General features: G+C 41.8%; 1 protein-coding gene across 8 annotated transcripts in view; it reads right to left on the bottom strand.

The window, feature by feature from the left end:
- Positions 1 to 19,450, bottom strand: part of LOC133467296 (neurexin-2-beta-like) — a 199,488-nt gene extending 180,038 nt beyond the window's left edge. For all 8 annotated transcript variants that reach the window (XM_061752003.1, XM_061751997.1, XM_061752001.1 and 5 more), the window contains exon 1: positions 19,357 to 19,450. The gene's annotated coding sequence lies outside the window, so the exon portion shown is untranslated. The remainder of the gene's footprint in view (positions 1 to 19,356) is intronic.
- Positions 19,451 to 20,032: the final 582 nt, after the last annotated feature.

Here is a 20,032-nt window from a genome sequence, read left to right as displayed (position 1 = left end):
TGCTCCTCACTAGGGTCGCGGGCGTGCTGGAGCCTATCCCAGCTATCATCGGGCAGGAGGCGGGGTACACCCTGAACTGGTCATTTAACATGAGTTTGAACATAAATGGTTAATTCTGAACACAGCCACATCCCCAGTTTTCAGAGGGTGTGCACACTTGTGCAACACATGATCGTAGTTGTTTATTTTTACTTCCCCTCATTTACATTTTTTCAGGTGAGTTTTACATGTTATAGGTCACATTCATAGTGAAAAATTGTTGTCAGCTGGAACTCCAGCGTGCCTTCGACCCTTGCAGTATATACAAAATGGATGGATGGATGGATGATCAAGGAAATTTATCAAATGCACTTCAATTTCATTCACCTTATTTTCAAAAGGTCAGTCAAATTTGAGCGATGCACCATCAGAAATAATTTTCAAGCTTTTCCAAAAGATTACAGGTGCTGTATGTTGCCCTATGTAGATTGTGTTATGCTAAAAAGCAATGCAAGTCTATTATAAACAAATTAAAAGGAATACTGCACACAAAGTATGAGAATGTGTCACCTGCTTGTAAGGAATCATTGCTTGTTTCAGTTTCAAGCAATTTAAAGCTCTTTAATCAAACTTTACAAACACTATTAAATGAAACCTTTTTCAAGTATCATGTGGAAACACTTATTTTACTTTTCAGTATTTTTTATTCTTATTTATTTTATTTTTTTGTATTGATCCGTTGTGGCAAAGAAGAAGCGAAGCCGAAAGGCGACGCTCTCGATTTACCGGTCGATCTGCGTTCCTTAGAGGAGAGCCGCTGCTCCTCCACATCGAGAGGAGCCAGGTGAGGTGGCTGGGGCATCTGATTCGGATGCCTCCCGGACGCCTCCCTGGTGAGGTGTTCCGGGCACGTCTCACTGGGAGGAGACCCCGGGGACGTCCTTCGGCTGGCCTGGGAATGCCTCGGGTTCCCCCCAGGAAGAGCTGGATGAAGTGGCTGGGGAGAGGGAAGTCTGGGCGTCCCTGCTAAAGCTACTGCCCCCACGACCCGACCTCGGATAAGCGGTAGAAAATGGATGGATGGATGGTATTTTTTATTAAAATGTGTTTTGTTTTTTTACAGCAAAAGTAAGGTTTAACATCCCCAAAACACCTAAGGGATTTCTGAGGATCTGCCACGTTTTAATACATCATGAATTCTGAAAATAATACTGTTGGCAATTGGCAAATGAATGACTCCATTGCCTATACTGTACTTCCATTATACTGTACATAAAGCTTGCATTTTCAGACTCTAAGTGAAAGCAGTGAGAGCTTGACAGGATGTGATTCCAAATGTATGTCATGTTGCAAAGAACATTCCCTGTCTCCTACCACCTTTATGAATCTTACATTTTATCCATTCCCTCAACCCTCTTTTTTTAAGGTGCGGTGTAGCAAACACATCCCTACAACTCAATCTTTTATGATGGGGCAGTTTTGCGGCATAGCTTCAATTACTCGAAGGTGTTTTTGGGGGGGATGGTGTAGGAGTGTGTGGGGTGTTGCAGGAACAATAGTGTCTGGGTTATTGTTGTTCTTCGAAGATGATAGATGGCTTATTTTGGTTATGACTACAATTGTGGTGTAAACAGTAGCGCTTGCAGATGCTCTTTTTTTAATCGCCATTGTCAATCAAAAAGTTGGATCGATACTACTCAGACTACAATGACAACCAAAATATATCTGGCACTATACTATAGCCTCCTGCTTATAAAATGTGCACTTAATGAAGATATTGTTTTGCTGAATCAACACAGAGTGAATGACATCACCATCTAATTATGTTTTAGGGTGACAAACTGGTGTATCATGCTTTCAAATGCTCCAAAACCAAGCAGAAATGGTTTTATTTTGTGATTTTAATCTTGAGGTTTTTTTTCCCACAAATGCACTGAGCAGTATCTTTCATTCATGGAGATAAAGGTGGTAACCAAAATATAGCAAACAGCTTAAAATTATGTAGTTCAACACCACTGCAAACTATAGCCACAATAATAATCACATTGTTAATTTATTATTTTTTTTCTAATAGCTGAGCATTATTTTTTAGGCACTGAACAGTATACTGTAGGCCACATTTTGGATGCAGTATTAGTATTGATCTCATTCAGGGTTCATAAATATTTTCCGAGTATAAATACTAACACATTTCCACGTATTTAATAAACATTTCCAAGCTTTGACCACCTTCTTTCGATAGCTAACTTGTTAAGAGTGAATCAACAGCACCTGTGTTGGTTGCCTCATATGCTTCAAAATAACAATCAGCAATGAGCGCTACATAATTGACCATTTTTAACGTTCAATTCAACCATTCAGAAATTATTATGCTCACTAACATGGAGTTTTACAAACCCCAATTCCAAAGAAGTTGGGACATTGTGTAAAACGTAAATGAAAACAGAATTCAATGATTTGCAAATCCTTTTCAACCTATATTCAACTGAATACACTACAAACACAAGATAGTTAATGTTCAAACTGGTGAACGTTATTGTTTTCCATTAATTCATCCATTTTCTTTATTGCTTATCCTCACTAGGGTCGCGGGCTGCTGGAGCCTATCCCAGCTATCTTCGGGTGAGAGGCAGGGTACACCCTGAACCGGTCGCCAGCCAATCGCAGGGCACATGGAAACAAACAACTATTCACACTCACATTCACATTCACACCTACGGGCAATTTAGAGTCCTCAATCAACCTACCACGCATGTTTTTGGGATTGTGGGAGGAAACCGGAATGCCCGGAGAAAACCCACGCAGGCACGGGGAGAACATGTGAACTTCACACAGGCGGGGCCGTGATTTGAACCTCGTTCCCCAGAACTGTGAGGCAGATGTGCTAACCAGTCATCACTGTGCCGGCCCGTTATTGTTTTCTTTTTGTGCAAATATTCTCTCATTTTGAATTTGATGCCTGCAACATATTCCAAAAAATCTGGGACAGGGGCAACAAAAGATTGGGAACATTGAGGAATGCTCTAAAAACACCTGTTTGAAACTTTCCACAGGTGAACAAGTTAATTGTCAGTTAACACAATTCATCACGACATCTACAAATGCAAGTTAAAACTCTACCTTGCAAAGCCATACAATATATCAACAATACCCAGAATCGTCCCAGGCTTCTCATCTAAGATGGACTGATGCAAAGTGCAGAAGTGTGCTGTGGTCTGACGAGTCCACATTTCAAATTGTTTATGGAAATCATGGACATTGTGTCCTCTGGGTTAAAGAGAAACAGGACCATCTGGATTGTTATCAGCCAGTATCTATGATACCCACAGCATGGGTAACTTGCACATCTGTGAAGGCAAAAGGTACATACACATTTTGGAGCAACATATGCTGCCATCCAAGCAATGTCTTTTTTAGCGACGTCCCTGCTTATTTCAGCAAGCTAATGTCAAGCCACATTCTGCACGTGTTACAACAGCGTGGCTTTGTAGGAAAAGGGTGTGAGTACTAGACTTGTCTGGCAGCAGTCCAGCCCTGTCTCCCATTGAAAATGTGTGGCACATTATGAAGCGTAAAATACGACAACGGAGATCCCAGATTGTTGAGCAACAGACGTTGTAGATCAAGCAAGAATGGGAAATAATTCCACCTACAAAGCTTCAACAGTTCGTGTCCTCAGTTCCCAAAAGCTTATTGAGTGTTGTTAAAAGGAAAGGTGATGTAACGCAGTGGTAAACATTCCTCTGTCACAGCTTTTTTGGAATGTGTTGCATCCATCAAACAATGTTAATTAGTTTGAACATTAAATATATTGTCTTTGTTGGGTATTCAATTGAATATATGTTGAAACGGATTTGCAAATCACTGTATCCTGTTTTTATTTATGTTTTACACAACCTCCCAACTTCATTAGAATAGGGGTTTGCGTACAATTATCTTAACAGGAAATAATTGAGGTTAATTGAATACTCTAAATTATTTCCTTGGATGAACATATTAACGTAAGTTAACATCCATCCATCCATTTTCTGTACTACTTTATCCTCACAAGGGTCACGGGCGTGCTGGAGCCTATCCCAGTTGTCTTCGGGCGGGAGGCGGGGTACACCCTGAACCGGTCCCCAGCCAGTCGCAGGGCACACAGAAACAAACAACCATTTGCACTCACATTCACAACAAAATAAAATACTTATACTTGAAAAGTCTACCTAAGTACAGTACGAAGTATTTGCATAGTTTTAAAAATAACCATGAACTTTACAAATATATCCTTCCATTGCATTCACATAAAACTTGTTTTTCTGGGACATTCACTCAAGAACATAAAAACAGGCAAGCAGAACAATCCCTTTAAAGAGTATCAAAAGTCTACTCAAAGTACTATATACTGTATGTAGGCCATATAGCGAGTGTGTGTGCTTATGTGTGTGTTCCAGCATTCCAAGACGCGCAGGGCATTGGAACAGCTGACATTTTCACAAACCAGTAAGCCAGGTAATTGAGTAGCTAAGTGCACAACACTTGCTACAAGCATAAACAGACTTCTGCGCACACTACCTCATTAAGTAAATGCAAATGTTCTGTAGGTGTAGTACAGGAACAAATGCAATGCACATCTGCTCACTACATTGTCGCATACACAAGAGATGCAGTTGGAAAAAAAAAAGATTTGATGGAGAAGACAGCAAGCATCACCAAACATCTTCATTTATTTGCAAGTGACCTGATGTTATGGCGGCACGGTGGACGACTGGTTAGAGCGTCAGCCTCACAGTTCTGAGGACCAGGGTTCAATCCCTGACCCCGCCTGTGTGGAGTTTGCATGTTCTCCCCGTGCCTGCGTGGGTTTTCTCCGGGCACTCCGGTTTCCACCCACATCCCAAAAACATGCATGAATTGGAGATTCTAAATTGCCCGTAGGTGTGAATGTGAGTGTGAATGGTTGTTTGTTTGTGTGTGCCCTGTGATTGGCTGTTATCAGTGCCTCAGCATCGTAGCTCTTATCAGCTAAGATTGTTGCCACAAGCTCGTGCCACAAAGGTTCCATTAAGTGGAGCTCGGCCCAGACGTATCCCTCATCGACATTCACTCAGCCCTCCCTCCTCTGTGTTCATGTCAGATGTATTTGTCTTGAGTATTTAGTTAACAGAGCGCCCTACTCAGTTTGAGCATGCTATGATACTAATAATGGAGAGCAGGGAGGTGGTGAGGAGTGACACTTTAGGCTCCCACTGCTAAGCTAAAAGGAGAAAAGGCTTAGAAACTATTTTGGTTGTGTCATTAGGACAAAAAGAACAAACAAACAAACAGGATAAACAGAATTAAAAAGTTGCAAACAAAGGCTTTCTGATCCCTTACAATAGCACATTTCCATTCAATGCACTATAACTGCTCTAGTATGACTCACTAGAGGATGAAATAGATAGATGGACTACTCTCCTCACGAGCAGGGGGGCAAAAAAAATACAAAAGCTTGGCCCGGGGAGGCACTAGAGGACAGGCTGTGTCAAACTAGTTTACCCTCTGTGCAGCTGACACAGTGCCGCATCTCACAGTCACCATGACATGGTTGCCCCCCCCCCCCCCCCCCCGCCCCCCTCCACACACACACGCACACAAAAATGCACAAAAATGTAATTGCCCATTGTTTGTTACTATTGGAAATGTCAGGGTCCATGCATTTCGCACAATCATACAACTAATACAAAGAAATATTTATAGATTCTGTTCATTTAAATTTGAACATTTGAAAAGCAGTATCAATACTTCTCCATCAAAGTGTACATTTACAACACCACTCGGTCACATTCAGTGGTGGCTGGACAATAGAGGGCGCTAGGGCGCCACCCCACCACTGACTGTGCTAACTGCCTTACTTTCCTTGAAGACAAAAACATTTAATAAAAATCTTTATAATTTAATAAAAATATTTTGAAATATATGTATAGAGGACCAAGATGAGGCACTACATTCCAGCGCCCCAAGCTGAAGCTGACGTCAAATGTACGCGAGCAACTCTTCCCTGTTCCATGTTGACATGTCGAAGTCCGGTCGAGTTAAACTCATCAACGTTCACTGTCTGGTGGAATCACTATTTATTCAATTCAAATTTTACATTTGAGTGTACCACTGCAATTTTGAAAATAAATTTGCTAACATTGGTTGCCAGCTTGCTATCATGTTGATTTGGTGTGGTGCTTATGTGTGGTGCCATACAGATGAGCGAAGATGAGTTCTGTGTGGTTTTGTGTTGATCCCATTACGACTGCTCGTGTTCAAGATTATTGCAAAAAAGTGTAAACATGACTAAAATGTTAGTAACGTCCTTTTCTGTGTGACTCTTTTGTGTGAAACAGATGTAATGCATAACAGAGAATGTGCTACACCTTAAGAGTGCACTTGCCAGTATGTTAGGTGGCTGGGATTTTGGCCTACAACAAACATTCACTCACATTCACACCAAAGGACTATTTAGAGGCTTCAATGAACCTAAGAAACACATTACAGGAAAGTGGGAGGAAGCTGGAGTACCTGGAAAACCCACACAAGCAGAGGCATATAAATACATACAAACTCAACACAGGAAGACCGTAGCCCAAATTCAAACCCTCAACCTCAGAACTGTGAGGCAGATGTGCTAACCATCCATCCATCCATCCATTTTCTGAGCCGCTTCTCCTCACGAGGGTCGCGGGCGTGCTGGAGCCTATCCCAGCTGTCATCGGGCAGGAGGCGGGGTACACCCTGAACTGGTTGCCAGCCAATCGCAGGGCACATAGAAACAAACAACCATTCGCACTCACAGTCATGCCTACGGGCAATTTAGAGTCTCCAATTAATGCATGTTTTTGGGATGTGGGAGGAATGTGCTAACCATTTTATTTTTCTTCATTAACAATAAAAGACTCAGATTTATGTCTGCTTTCAACTAATTACTATGCATTACTGCTTGTAAACAGTAACAGTACTAGATTCTCAGTACTAGATTCTCATGAGTACTAGATTCTCATGAGAATAATCTAATTAATTCCACTGTACAACTGCTCACAGAGCTTCAGTATCGGTAAACATCTTTAAAAAAAAAAAAAAGAAAAAGGATGATCTCAATTTAAACCTGAAGGGAGTATTGGGGTGATAGAATTCTACTATCATACTGAATTAAAACTAAGAACAGATACCTATCGTTTTAATGGGGAAATGCACAGTCAGGAAGTGAACATTTACAAGATGTAGAGCAAAGATCAACTTCTACCTCTTTCAAATTGCCCCTTCAGAATTACTAACATGCAAATGGTGTAAAACGTACCCATCATGAAAGCAACCCCGGTTGAGTTTCACTACATGTGACAGTTCCTTCCCACTCGACTCAAAAGTAAGACCAAAATTGCTGCAGAGATGTCACCCTCCAGAAGAACAATCTGCATCAATCCACGCTCCGCAAATTAAGATCCTCGTCAAGAAACTTCCTAAAATGTGTGCATGGGAAAATCAGAAGAGACAAGCAGTTCCTCCTGCGCCTGGTTGACATTACCAGGATCCATCATCGGCTCGCTTGCTCAGGCTTTTCTCCCTTTCATACAGTATCCAGCTAATGATGGGAATGCTTGCCCTTGAAATCCCAGTTAATAAGCAGCTATGCTATGACATCCACGATTAGATCATCCAGTGCTGTCACATCTCATCCTGAGGAGAATGCCACCAGACAAAAGTGAGAGTGGGCGCGAGCGAGCGTCCTCTCTGCCTCTGCCTTCCTTCCTTCGCACATGTACACACAGGCACGCACGCTTATGTTTGCGAGCACTTCAGAAGGCATCACACACACTTCAGTTCATTCCCCAGAACCTGCAACACACGCCCCACGTGGACCCAGTGGGAGCTGACACCGAGGCTGACGTGCAGCCTCCCGACGCAGGTAAGATGGTTGAGACAAATGCCTTTATAGACAAAGCAGCCGCAGGCAAGGATAAAATTGAGTTTGGTTAGATGAGACTCCTGATGCATATACAATAATGAATTAGCATGAATCTGTTCCCCGTGAGTGACGCCTGCAGATGGAGGGAGGGTGGAAATAAATGGCTGCTGCACTATTTACCACACATCTCCTGTGCTGCCGTCACTCGGCCATCTAAGTGTGACAGGCCCGCATCGAGCACAGAGGAGATCAGCGTGACGGATGGATGGCCAGGCAGCTGTTAAAATCTCTTGATTCAAGTCCAGACTGGTGTGCCACTCAATGATCAATTGCATCCGTGTGAAAATGTCATCCACCTTAAAATGACAGAGGAATGGAGGCGAGGGGACTCTGTACATTTAACCTCGTCAGGCGACATTACCGCAATGTTTTCAACCAGTATTTTTATTTTATTTTTTTTACTTTTGCTTTCACAAATAAATATATATTCAACCGAGCAGACTCCAATTGAAGAGTTTAAATGAAAAAGCAGACATCTCAATTTTTGGTGACTTGAGAATTATTTTTTTATTATTCTGGTTCCAGGTTAAAGGTACTGTAATACTTTTTATTTATGGTATTCTAAGTTAATATATATTCAGCAATTAAGACGATGATTTGGAAAAAGTACAACTAAAAAAAAGTCTTAAAGAGATATTTGATGTAATTTCATAACAAAAACAGACAACACCTACATTTTCACATAACTAAAATTATCCTGAAATGGAAAGTATTATGATTTGTGAATAAAAATTTATATCATGTGACTGTACAACAACTACAGTCTCTAACCCTTAAATGAATCCTTAATCCTAGGCCTTCAACGTGAGTCACACTGATTGCACAGTCAGTTATTTTCTTCGTTGCTGCTATCCTCAGGATCCAGTCGACACACTTGTTTGCGACCAACGTTGCCGAAGGCGTCCTCGTAGAATCTGAACACTGTCGCCATAACCGATGAGTTTCATGACGTCATCTCTTAGACTGTTTCACGCAATTGTCATATTTTCCGTTCACTTCGATGCACAGTGTAGGTTACAGTATATTAGCAGCGAGTTAACGAGAAATAATGGGTGGCGACATGTTTGTACACAACAAGTTTGTGATGACGTTAATACTGTACGTATGGGGTCGTGATTGGCTTGGATGGAGAGGACGCTATCTGCAGTAGAATGCGTATGGCAATTGTCAGATTCTGAAATAAAAGTTTTTCAAAGGGGTTGTTTGATTTAGCAGGGTTAAGAAACACTGACCGATGCCATGATAGGCAGCCTGCTGGTCGGCATTGCTCTGTTTATGTCTTAATGGAGCTTGTCGGCTTTTGCAATTGAACAATTGTTTATGATTTTTAAGAAAAAGGTTCGCTTCAATTAAATCATTAAGTCTCTGTTGAAAGATGCTTAATCTAGGAAGAAAATATCAAACAAAACATTATATTTGATCCATACTGAGAAGTCTTGTTACAAGCACACACAAAACAACCATGAATCCAATATACCGTTTGGTTTTTCCAGCCATGACACAAATAAATAATGGGGCACCAAATATTTAAGGTAGTCATCAGTGGTGGCAGGCCCACAATAATGTCAGCATTTTCCGTCCTCTGATTGGTTGGGCAGACCAACTCAACTTTGAATAGCAAAACACATCTGTAGCAAGCTGCACAGATAAATACATTTCATAATCAACATCTCTGGTGTGCGTGATGTTTTATTTAAATGTATTATGTGTTTGTCATGTTATTGGAGAAATATTGAGTCTGAACTGCTCCAGATGATGTACGTGACAAAGTTGCATGCTATTATATTGCCTTTTTGCATGTTGTATTGGTGGTTTCTGTAATTGCGACGTGATGGAGGCGGTCTTAAGAGGAGGATTAAATTGGATAAGTAAATTCCCAATGAAGGCCCCGGTACTAAATGTTTGGCACATCACTGGTAGACATACAGGACCAAGAAAACTACAGCAGTCTTTTGCTGGAAGTGCTTTTTTTTTAAATATAAATTTCTCTTGGAAAAGTTGGAAAAACAAAAATCATTCTTGATCATAGACATTATTATCATAACATTTTCACAATCATCTGGGCTTCACAGGCTAATAAAATAATTGTCATAGGACAGCTACTGTATGCCAACTCGGCTGTTTTAATGACAAACTACCACGTGCCAAATGTTTTCTGTGCATTCCCTTCTACAAATAAATTATGGCTCTGTATAAAATAGAAAGCCGTAGTGATCTACTAGGGCCACTCTCCCTGCCCTAATTACATATTTAAGCCAAAACTACAATGGAGTAGTACTGTAGAAATGGTACTACTCAGGACTATTTGTCAGCAAAGTATACATTTTCTGGGCTGTCACTGGGACAAATGGAGGTGCATCACTTACATACGTTAAATTCTAAACCTACATCCACAAACGCTATTGGTTAAGACCTGGGAAACCAACCAGCAACATGGTGGGCATTTGCATAGTCGGCAACTACTGGTTTGGCATGCAAATGTTTTCGGTTTTTTTTCTTTTGTTTGTTTGTTTGTTTTTTGCAAGACATACTGTATGTACATAACAGCAAGGGACATTTTTTTTTGTTAGTATTACATTGTTGTGTAAATGAACCCAGACATAGCTGTATGCTACACAACTCTCATTCCTCCCCAGGGAGAGGTGTTTAGATATTAGCGAGAGATGAATGCCTGCGCCAGTGAAGGAGGTGTCAGGAATAAAGAGAAAGATTCATTGAGAGATCTGCAACACAGATAGCGGGCGACCTCAGTAGCACCGCTGATGTGATGCAAGTTCAATTCAAATGCTTCGACTGGCCAAGCTGCAGTCCGTATATTTATTTATTTATTTAAATTTCAAAGTTGGCTGTCACTCTGCACTGTATTTTGTGCCATATGACATAGATAAAGTGTTTCATCTGGATGATAGGCTGCCAAGGTGCATTTGCTTGCTTTTCTCGGGTTTTAGTTGAAGACACTGGCCTACGATCGTACGCTACGAACAAAAGTAGATCGAGAGATAAGAAAATGCTACTGTAACTTGGGCATACAGTGGTTACTGCATCTATTTCTTGTTGTAGTTTTGAACCTTGCTTCCTAGCAGTCTTCTGAGCCCTGTAACTGCATAATGTATACGGCAGGCAGGTAATATTGTGTTTTATGTCTCTACGGGCACTGATAATGCTGCCTGAGCACATTTTGGTTCATGGTGCAATTTTCGGCTTCCTTTCCTCAACCTGTCAGCCAGTAACAACGATGGATGAGCTGTAATGTTTGCAACGTGACACCACATTCAGAATGGTGCAATCTGAATGAGGCTAAGTGCTTTAACGTGCTTCCATTAACTGCCAAGACACATATGTTACATTTAATACGGCATGCTTATTTTATATAGCCTGGCTTTAAATAGTGTCTCAAGGGGATTTATTTAACACATTATTGCAGATATTGTTTTGCTTCGGCTCCAGCAAAAATGTGCAATTTAGGATTGTGGACATACAGTATGTTTGTAACTTTGTAAATAGTGTTATATGAAGAGTTAGTTTTCCTTACATGTTTTAATAATAATAATAATTCAAAGTACATATGTAAAAAATGATTTCGTCAGGTAAATGTATTTGTGTGAACGACACTTTAAAACTCTGATGAAAATTAAATTTTTGTGTCAGCTTTGCTTATGTTCTTTATTAACTACTGGTCCATAACATCAGGATCCGGTATGACTAGAGACTGTGTAGAAGTGTCAACCATACACTGATTTTCTATCGTGCTTCTCCTTGTCATGGGTAACTGGAACCTATCCCAGGTGACTTTGGGTGAGAGGCAGGTACATCCTGGACTGGCTACCAGTGAATTGCAGGGCACGTACAGACAAACGGCCATTCAGATTCACATTTAGAGTTGCCGCAATCAGGCAAGTGACCAGGGTGCCGAGCTGAAGGGACTCAAAGAGACAGCCGACATTGGTTCATATCAATGACAAAGCACTGCTTAGACACTGCAACGATAGCGCGTCTTTGTCGAGAACCCCCGCATTGGGCCCCTTTACTACTGTAGTTGTTGCTGAGTGGTGCCTAGCAGTGGGGCCCGAGACACGGAAGATATTAGTCAATATCAACGACACAACTGGAACCACACACTTCAATGACACGGAAATCTCCCTAATGGGGCCCCCACAAGCAAGGTTGTTGGAATACACCTAAAGTCAAATAAAAAATATGCACATAAAAAGATGAATACAGTAGTGATAGTGGTAAGTGTGAATGTGTATCTCTTGAGAAAGAAAAGTGGTGATGCTAGTTTATCTCAGTCCCATTAAGTATCTGAAACGTTTACTGCACATTATTAGAAAAAAAAAAAAACACACACACACACACACACACCCAATTCTTTACTTGGAAGAACATATTAACGCAAGCTAACATCCATCCATCCATTTTCTGTACTACTTTATCCTCACAAGGGTCACATGCGTGCTGGAGCCTATCCCAGCTGTCTTTGGGTGAGAGGCGGGGTACACCCTGAACTGGTCGCCAGCCAATCGCACGGCACGTATAAACAAACAACCATTCGCGCACACATTCACACATACGGGCAATTTTGAGTCTTCAATCAACCTACCATGCATGTTTTTGGGACGTGGGAGGAAACCGGAATGCCCGGAGAAGACCCACACAAGCACGGGGAGAACATGCAAACTCCACACAGGCGGGGCCAGGATTTGAACCCCGGACCTCAGAACTGTGAGCCAGATGTGCTAACCAGTCGTACACCGTGCTGCGCAAACTAACATAATTATATTAATATAAAATATTCTGCTGTTTTGTTTTCTCTCAGTATTTATTTATTATTATTATTTGATTTTCAATTAGTCAATAAAATATATTGCTTATCCATTGTCTAGGTTTGGTCCGTTTTCCCTAAGGCCTCACATTTACACCTACGTACAATTTAGAGTCTTCAAGTGACCTAATAAACATGTTTTTGGAATGAAGGAGGAAACCGGATTACACAGAGAAAATGCACTAAAGCACGGGGAGAACATAGAAATGCCACATTGAGATTCACATTTAAATCTCCCACCGTGATGGCATAGCTTCAACCTTAATGTCGCTAATCAGCTTTTAAAGTCAATACAGGTACTTATTTATGATCTTAAGTGGTACGTTTAAATTAGTAAAGCAGATGCTAAACCTCAGTGCCAAATTCACAAGTGTGTTGTTATTATTGTATAAATTAATCAATGAATAACTGAAGCACTGAAGTTGTACTTTGCCTCATTCATTGGTTTGTTTGTCACAAGTCTTTTTATTCTACTTCCCAAGAAGGAGAGTTGGACTGCGTAAAAGTCCCTTGATATTTACAGTAAGTATGATAATAGTCTCAATGACTTTTTAATGTTGAAAAAAAGTAAACTGTTGGCAGCCAGTACAGAAATGGCGGCTTTATCAGGAGGGCGACACCTTTTGTTGACATAATGTCACTGTATGGGCGTGTGACCTTTCATGAATACATTCACACTTGTTGGCATGTCTGGAGATCCCGTGTCTAAAAACAGCATAAACAATGAAGTTACTGAATACCGCTTTGTCTCATGGGAAGAAATGCAATGATTAATTTAATATTGTTGAAATGGGTGTTTAAAAGGCAGGTATTATTATTTTTTTTTTTTTAATCTTGTCATCACAGGCAAATGTGAAAGAAAGACATCCAAACCTGACAATCAAGTGGTAGATCAACCAAAAGAAGAAGTAGGAATTGGCTCGATACTCTGTGAAGTGAATCTAGATAATAGATTCATTATCCTTAATCTTAAATTTCTTGTGTGTTTTTTGGACATACTTGGCAAATAAAGATGATTCTGATTCTGATTCCGATAAATTATATAAAAAAAACACACAATATTAACTATTTTCCAGCAGGAAGAGCACTGCTGTGACAATTTCAAAGCAATCATGATTTAAGTGCGTGTGAGCACATTGTCACATGCGTGCGTTATATGTGGCACATATTTTTACTAAACCTTTGAGAAATGAAGTTCCTTCACATAATTTCACTGTTTTAATTCATTCTAATGGCAATTGCTGTGAATTGTGCTCCTGTACATTGCTTTACTTCCATTTGTAATTGTTTTTGTCATGTCTATATTTGTGCATTAGCATATATACAATATTTCAAGGGTTTGTTGCAAGTAAGAATGCACTCACAATGACCTTGACCACAACTCATTCTAGAAGCACTTCACCCATGGTTGCATTGATGCTTGCAAGTATGTCAACATAGTCTAACCGACGTGGGCGCATGCAAGTAAATAGCCAGGTGCCAGAAAAAGGCAAACAAATCAGTCAACAAACTGGCAAGGACACCCGAGTGCCAGGTGTTAAACATGGCCTCACAGCTACATCTGCTCAGGCTGTAGCCAATCAGCTTGCACTTCAGGAGTCACACTGTCATTTAACCAACGTCGAACGTTGCGGCTTCATGAACAGCAAGACGATGAATCTGCAGCAATTACACGTGAGGCGAAGCCAGACTTGATTATATGAGAAGGTTCAAGTTACTCTTCTTCCTCATTCTACTTCCTGAGCTGTCAAATCCACTAAAAAACTCATCTTACTCTTTGTTAAGCAGAAGATTTTTGCGCCTTTATAAATAATGCAGACAAAAAAGAAAATATCCATCTCACAGCACGAATGTTTTTCATAGTACTTCGTACTGTCAGCCCAAATTCAGTAACTCACAATGGAGCTCTTGAATAACATTTTCACCATCATTTCGCCTCCTATGACAAACTGCAATGTGCCAACCTTAGCTCAGTCCGCAGTAAGATTGAGCTAACAGAAAATTACAGGCCACGCTGCTTTCCACCTACTAGAACACCTGTAGTGAAAATAGCAGGCAATTTTCCAGCTATTTCACAGATTTATGGTGATATCATCCGAGCATTTTAAAAATCAGTGACAAAACTGTACATGAGTGTACATTGTATAGCTGACTTTAATTCCACATGTAGACTTGGCTGCTTTAAAAGCTTGAAGCCACTCTGGAAAACAAGTGGCATAATGACCCAGATTGCAACGTAACTTACAGCACGCTGCGGGTGTCGCAGTTCTGACTTCAGGGCTCCTGGGTATGTGTTTTACATTGTGTGGATGAGACTATTTTATTTGAGCACAAATAAAGCACAAATCCTATACCCGCCCAAGGTGCAGCTAGACAAAGATCTCAACAGTGACCTTTTTTGTGTGTGTGTGTCTTCACCATCCAGGGACATAATCCCTGTTTGGCCGTACAGCTGGCATGCAATTGAGTCATGCGTCAGCCCTGATTAGAAGCAGCAGTGGTCCGCGGGCCCCATTCCTCTGCCAGAGCCAGGAGAGGAAAGGCCAGGGCCACCACATCCAGTCTGTGGATGTGACCTTGATGGGCTATGATAGAGAGGAAGCGACACAATTCGCAATGCCACACAATATCTGTAACCTTCTACTCGCCACTCTGCATGCGTGAGCCGCTGAGCAACGCCAGAAACACACACACACACACACACACACTCACACACACACACACACATACTCACACACTCACGCTATGTCAACTCTCCCCTGCGATTAATTCCAGTAGTCTCCTTCCTTCATGCCATCCAATCATCCATCTCTCTTTGCATATTGGCTGCTGCCTTTGTGTGAGGTATCTTAATTTCAAATATGATTTCCTTTTCATGCTCAGCAGCTGCTATGCTAATTTAAAAGAGATAGTGGCTTAAAGGGAGTCCAAATACCCAGCTGAACGAGCAGTAACCATGTACCATACATCTAAATTCTATTAAAGAAAGCACATTAGAAGTAACAGTATCCATTACGTTATTTTAGTCTTTGGTCTTTATCACCAGTACTTTTTCGATACCACCAACTACGAAGACATTATGGCTGCATAGTTAGTTCATTAGTATGATTACACAGGGACCACCAGAAGACTACTATTTTCATGAACCTTTGCTAAGGTGTGGGGCAGTGGCTAAGGCAGTGTACTGTGGCATACTAACTAGTGTGCCGTGAGAGATCATTAGAGGTGCCGCAGGAAAATATCCAATTTCACTTAATTTGTCTGAAAAAAAAAAAAAGATGTGTTAGTGTTGCTGGAGGTCTGCTGACCTCATCTACGTTTACACTGTTACCAACCCCTAAAATGTCACTGAAGGCACAAATGTTGACTGATGTCTTGGGAGTGAGAACAAAAGTGATGCAGTTAAGACGCCACTGCAAGACCAGTCTGTTTACTGAGTGGTCAGTGGTAGAATGTCGTGTTGTGTCAGATTAGAGCTGATATGGACAAAAACAAACAAATGTGTTCTGAGCCGAAAATACACTGTGCATGGAGCATGACTGTTGAGAAAGCTAGTTCAACAAAAAGAAAAGCCAGCTGTTATTGTACAGCAAGCTAAATATATAACAATAACACACGCTCAAACACTCAGTATGGCATGAGTTTGCTTCTTTGTTAACATACCGTAGCTTTCATTTAAGGGAGCTCACTTAAGAGAAGAGCTTTTAAACAAGTGTCTTACTGAACCCAGTAGAGAATGAACAGTGTAGCCAACCAGAAGAGATGTATTGTACAACAGAACTGAGATGCAAAACCGATACACCATCCACACTTCAAGTGAAACATGCAGCAGGCAAAAAAAACAAACAAAAAAAAGGCACGTGTGGGGGTTGTGTGCTAGGGTAGGGTTACCCGATTCAGGTGGACAGGAAATAAGTGCTGCCCTATGAATAATCCTCCTCACTCGTGTGAAATGCGATGTGCTGTAGATTTCAATTTGCATAACAAATACGAGAGAGGCAGGAAGGAGCAGCAGGATGCGTCAGAAAATTATGTGAGGTGTTACCAACCTTTTGACTGATCATGACAACAACTTTACAAACACACACAGGTGGGAAGTAATGCGCTACACTTACTCTGTTACATTTACTTAAAACTTGTCTGAGTATTTTTAATACACCATTTTTTTTTTTTTTTTTTTTTTACTGTTATGTATTTTTGTAAAGAAGAACACTACTTTTACTCTGTTGCATGGAACTACCTTCCGCTCACAACATGTATTTTTATGGATTATTGCTTGTGCACGTGACTCAGTTTAACCAATCCAACGTAACCACTAGCGATGTTTGAATGTTATGTCAAGCGCAGAGTTGCGTTGTTCCTTTTCTTCAGGCTCACCTGACAGAGAAGGTGACCAGTTACTCTTATGTTGTATTAAGTGTAATCAAACACACACACACAGAGACTGTAGTAGGCTACCCGTGTGTTGATGTGTGCCTTTAAGAGGCGTGGCCTCGTGAGTGATATCAGGAGCTCTGATTCTATACCTCGGATTGGCCATTTACCACATGGTTAGTTCAGGACCACCGGTGACCATCGCTCTCCTTTTTTCCCCCACTTTATTCGAGCAGGGGCGAATCTGAAATTGATCAAGCGGCTCAAAAAACTTGTAAGTTGGGGCACTCGTAAGTCAAGGCCCCACTGTATTTGGGCAGGCATGCGTCAGACGCGTAAAGTTCCAAGATATAAGTGAACTTTTTTAGCTGTGTTTAGGGCAATCATAACCTTCCTACTTGATTTCTTCATAAGGTGCTCTGAGAGGCACTTTGAACATGTAAGCATGTCTACAGTAGTTATGTCTAAAATTATTATGGACAGTACATATGTTTTCAAAGGTGGCATGGTGGAAGACGGGTTAGGACATCTGCCTCACAGTTCTGAGGACCTGGGTTCAAAGCTGGCCTTGCCTGTGTGGCCCAAAACATGCATGGTAGGTTAAATGAAGACTGTAAATTGCCCATAGGTGTGAATGTGAGTGCGAATGGTTGTTGGTTTCTCTGTGCCCTCCAATTGGCTGGCGACCGATTCAGGGTGTACCCCGACTCTCACCTGCAGTTAGCTGGGATAAGCTCCAGCACGCCCGCGACCCTCGTGAGGATATGTAGAAAATTGATGGATGGATATGTTTTCAAAGATTATTTTTGAGAAATATATTTGTTTTTCTGTGCTTAACTTCTATCAACAATAGGAAAATGTCCCAGAGTGACAAGTTGAAAAACACTGCATTAAAGGGAATAGGTGTACCTAATAAAGTGACCAGTGATTGTAAACAAAGAAAACAAAAAAACTAATAGTGTACATCTTTGTATGAAATGAGGTAGCTTTGGTAATCTTGATTACTGAACAATCTCACATTCACTATAGCCACCCATGTTTGTCATCAGCTTGACATGCGGTTGTGTTCCTATCTTTCCATCCATCCATTAGCTTTTACCGCCTATCCTCACCAGGGCTGCTGGAGCCTATCCCAGCCATCTTCGGGCGGGAGGCGGTGTACACCCGGAACCGGTCGCCAGCCAATCGCAGGGCACATAGAAACAAACAACCATTCGCGCTCACATTCACACCTATGGGCAATTTAGAGTCTTCAATCAACCTACCACGCATGTTTTTGGGATGTGGGAGGAAACCGGAGCACCTGGATAAAACCCACCCAGGCACGGGGAGAACATGCAAACTCCACACAGGTGGGGCCAGGATTTGAACCCCGGTCCCCAGAACTGTGATGCAGATGTGCTAACGAGTCGTCCACCGTGCTGGCCCTATCTTTCCTAGATATAAAAAAAATTCAATAATTGGATGTTGAAACTCCACTGCACGCCTCCTTCAGTGGCCCACCCTGCTAAACTGAGGCACCAGCTGCTTCCTGTGCAAGCGTACACGCCAGGGTCCAGCTTTTTAATGCTTATCAGAGATCTCCCTGTTTTGCTTAAGTTTTTTTTTTCCAATTTAACTACATCAAAAAAAGCATGAGTGGTACTTTCTCGAGAAAGTCTTCTCCCCACAGAACATGAGCCCCTCTAAATAATAAATAGGCTACCAGCGGCATCTGAGGGAGCCTGCATGAAGCACCTTCACCTCACTTTTAGGCCAAATGAAGACAACATTTCACACAATGGGAGCCCTTGGCTCCAGTTCACGCTGGTGACTGCAGCCTTGATGCAAATTATCATCCAGCTCTACCGTGCACTTAATGTCTTCCGGCATGAAATTATGAAGCGACCTCAACCTTGTTTGTGCTCATTTTAGGGGAGCGTGCTCTTCCCCAACACTGATAAGAAAACACCTGCCTTGTAGTTAGAATTGGATCACGTCTTGCTTCCCCCCCACACGAGTTCTTAAGCATGGCGACATCTCATGGAGAGAAAAAAAGTGGAAATAATTGGTGGAATTGGAATAGCCCGCAACAATAACAACTACTCCGGAGTGATGACATTGAAAAGACACAGACACAAATAACCCGGCGGCGTTTTTGCTGCTTTTGAAGCTCATTAAGAAGCCTCATTTTGCGGCTTGAGTGTGGGAGGTGTGCGGTATCGTTTACCTGTGCCTCATCCGGCGATCCGACACACACAAGCGAAGCGTTGATTTTTGTATTCCGGCCGGCCAGAGACAGCACAAAAGAAGAGGGGGGGGGGGGGGGGCAATCCTGCATCAAGGTGTGATTACAAAAAAAAAGCAGCAACTGCAAATGAAGCGTTATTAATCTTCAGAGTGGCGGTGGTCGTTCTTATCTGTTGTATGCGCGGAGGAAGGCGAGAGCAAGGGAAGCCCCGAGCTTCTCCGTGCAGACAAAGATGCTTCCTCTCCTCCGCAACATCCTCCTCCTCATCCTCAGCATCGGGGGCCGCCTCTCCCCTGACACTTGATGCTAACACTTGGTGAGGTAGCTCGGCCGGGTTGAGGGCGCGGTCAGTCGTCGTGGACCAATGGAGCTTCCCACAACTACTAGCAGCAGCAGAGTTGCCATGGACCGCTTCGATGAGCGTTCAAGAACATGCAAGTTGCGCAAGATTCATGCTACAGTATATCCTCCATTGTAGCACAAGTTGGGTCGTCTGATAAGAAAAATGCATTTTATTGAAGTACCCATGAGCAAGCACCAGCAAGACTTATGTTGCAACCTTTTATGGTGGCGTGAATTTTCGTTCAAATATTTTGTTAGCTTTCGTCCAAGCACTGCCACAAATAGTGAGGAACGCCAAGTAGCCTAACTGATG

This window comes from Phyllopteryx taeniolatus, chromosome 17 (genome assembly GCF_024500385.1).
Source record: "Phyllopteryx taeniolatus isolate TA_2022b chromosome 17, UOR_Ptae_1.2, whole genome shotgun sequence".
Classification (NCBI taxonomy): Eukaryota; Metazoa; Chordata; class Actinopteri; order Syngnathiformes; family Syngnathidae; genus Phyllopteryx; species Phyllopteryx taeniolatus.
This window is presented reverse-complemented; position numbering and strand designations above follow the sequence as displayed.